The sequence below is a fragment of the Hipposideros armiger genome, unplaced genomic scaffold (genome assembly GCF_001890085.2).
Source record: "Hipposideros armiger isolate ML-2016 unplaced genomic scaffold, ASM189008v1 scaffold_593, whole genome shotgun sequence".
In the NCBI taxonomy this organism is placed as follows: domain Eukaryota; kingdom Metazoa; phylum Chordata; class Mammalia; order Chiroptera; family Hipposideridae; genus Hipposideros; species Hipposideros armiger.
The window spans coordinates 907,282-910,753 of NW_017731943.1; positions in this window are offsets into that span (position 1 = coordinate 907,282).

Consider the following 3,472-nt stretch of genomic DNA (forward strand, 5'->3'; position numbering starts at 1 on the left):
TAACAATAGCTTTGGATATTACAGTTCTATAATTATAAAATATTCTCCTCAGGCATACATAGACTAGAGTGCACAGAAACTTGCCCACTAACAAACAAAAAACCACAGGTACGCTCTTAAGTGTAAGCCACAGACTCTGAAATCAATTTGCCATATTTAAAATAACATCTTTTTACAGTGTCAGTGCACGAATCAGGCAAATTACTTCCCAAAGCTTATGCCCATAAAACTTGGAAGGACAGAATATTATAGAGTTCTGTGAACCATAAAATGATGTAGCTGAAAATCAGCTGACAGACAACGATGTGTTAATTCTCTTTGTTATGAACCGCTTTATACTGGGAAAAGCCAGTGAGACTTTATTATAATTCTTCTCATTATAGTCATTCGTTATGTCCAATTCTGGGAAAGATTAAACCCCATTACAGAGAACTGTAAGGCTCTGTTTTATTCCTTTGACACCGTGGAATCTAGTTGGCCGTATTAAGTCTTGCTGAGTACGTGAACCACTGGTGACGGTTGTGAATCTCTTTTGTCAGGCCACAATTTTGTGGTAGCAGTAATCGCTGCAACGGACTCTGACCTTCAGATTGAAACACTTTCCTCAAATAGATATATACACTTTTGTCTTTAACTTTAGAGGATTAATCCCGATAAGGTTCTGCATGTGCCTGTCACAGTACATGCGAAAGATGAAGGCTGAAACGTTCACGTGCCCATGTCTAGAATTTTTGCCTGTCCCAAAGAAGGCACAAAATGTAGCATCACTTGTGTTCAGACCCTTAATTCCTGATATTCAACTGGCATAGTGCTCACCCACTCACTTATCCTGACACCTGGAAGCAAAGGAACGACACAAATGAATTTCAAGGGCAGTCTCTTTGTCTATATTTGCTCCGCGAAGGACATGTGCCAGCACTGGTCCCACGGGGTCCCTAAAGCAAACAAGTATGAGAGGGATGGACTCAGGTATTTTAAGCAGAGAGCAAAGCATGCGACACTGTTATCAAGGCAGTGTCTAGGTAGAACAGAATCAAGGGGTTGAGCAGTCAGGTGGGTAAAAGCACCACAGCCACCAAGAACTTCATGGTTCCCAAGCAGTCCTGCACTCCTCTAAACTACAAATCAGTTGTGAAATGAGGAGCCTGCAGAAAAGACATTCTTCTTACGAGGGACCCGGTACATCCTACACAGTCTGCTCCAGGAGCTACAAATGACTGGAAGGGACACACAACATAGCAAAGAAAATGCTTCAGCTCTGCTACAGACAGTTTAAGGTGCCGTAAAAAGGAACAGTTTATTAAAGTCATTAGAAGGACTAAACTGTCTATTGGCAGCATGGCGATCCCCGAAGTAACGGGGAAAGACAGTTTTCTCCCTGGTACTCATCCCATTGGGTTGTATCGCTGAACAATGGGATGCTTTCTCTTTAAGATGAGGAAGGTGACTCAGTTTAGTTTCCTAAAACCTGGTAAATAAGTTAAGGACCCAAATTATAGACCTTCAAAACAGAGTTTTGCTTTTCCAGGTCTAGCAATAAAAGTGCTGCTCATAGATAACAGCTGGCACCATGTTGAAGAGAGAGCTGTAAGGTCATAAATCTCCATGAAGACCAACACCACAGCTATTGTCTGGTCAGTGTCTATAACATTTATCACCCAATCTTGCCACAGTACTTCTAAATAAATATTTAGAACCCCCAAAACCTCTCTTTGTCAGATTGGAAACAACAGTGTCTAAAGTTCAGGGTTTATCGTTACTTTAAATTCAAGTAATCTTCATCTTGAATTCAGGCACTGACAGGAAGGACTAGGGCTACACAGCCAAAAACCTGTGGAAAAGTTGATTAAGGCAGTTATCTGATGATATCAAGACAGCACTAAAGGAGACGTCCAGATGAGTTTCTGAATTGGATCCTTTTGGTGTACTGGTCTGCCCCCATATAATGAGAACCTTAAGAGATGTGCCCTATATATTTAAATTTAAGCAGATTTTTAAAATGTAGAAATAAGCACTTACATACTACATTTCAGTTTTAAAATTTTAAGGAAGGAAATATATTCTCACTTGTTAAATATTTTCCCCCTGAATATTTTCTTTTCCTAATATATGTATATCTATATATATCCTTTAGATCATATCAGAACGATACATTATTGGGTAGCCCTGCAAGATTTTTAAAATGCTTCCAAATGAAAAGCTAAAAAGTTTTAGCTTTTCTTCCTTTATCATCAGTTTTAGAATTGAAAAAACTTTTTAATACTTGATTCTCAAATTTGTCTGAAAATAAGCTCAAGATCAGGCCACACAATTCAGTTTAGTCTGTGATTTGGCTACTTACTCTTGTTTCATCAATAAATAAAAATGAAACTTAGCTGATCCCACTTAGCTTCTATGAATAAACACATATATTTTAAATGTACTAAAAAAACAAAAACAAACAAACAAAAAACCCACAGCTCAGACCTACTCAGCCAAGCAGGAGATTATACCCTGACTGGTTCAATGTCATCTAAAGATGGTCCTCAAGCAGGGTAGAATCTGACAATTTACAAACCTTTAGAAAATGAGATTTATACCATTGGTAAGCTGGCCTCAACACAAACCACAAAATGACTTGAGGGTCACAGTAAAACAAAAAGTTTGTTCAAAAAGCATAAAGAACCAGCAATAAAAAACAGAAGTCATGTGTATATTGTCCCAATTCTTCCTGAATCAATAATAGTCTGTTCTGTAGGGTACTGATCTCCATCTAGCTTCCTCTGATGTCCATGTAATTTCCCGTTTTTACCTAGTAGTTCTTTCACATACCTGTCCTCTCTATTTTTTACTATCCTCCGACCCTCCCTTTTGTGTTTCCCCTTAACCCTGAGTAACGCACTGCATACCTAATTCATCAGGTCAACCTGACACCCACAAATGCTCATTCACACAGCTACCCTGACTCACACACACCCTCTGCTAGCCCATCACCCACATATTCCACCATCCTCAATGACAACGAAAACTTCAGACATTAGAAGTAGGCTTTAGAATCTACAAAGAAAGCACTTTCTCACTTCCCCATGCCTGCCCTCTCACTCCAATTCCCAGCTCCAGTCCTCTTTGAAGAGTGACCCAGGGATTGTGGTAACACCACTGGTTGTGGTAACACAGTCACAGAAGTTAAAGGCTCCAGCACAAGGTTGGGAGCACCTCAAGGAACAGCTGCAAAATGCAAGGTATTTCTGAGGCTGCATTCCCCGCCCCTTTCCTGAACCATTACCATACAGAGACCGTTAGTGTGGACACGGGGTGTGTGTCTTACAGTTGTGACAATATAGCCCATCATGCCTCTCAAAGAGCAGGAGTTTGAACTTCATGACACAAGAGCTCCCAATTACTGAGGGCCTGGATATAAGGAGGACAGAAGGATGCCTAGACCATGGTGATGAGCACAGTTCCCACTGAACCAGCAGTGTGTTTAATTCTC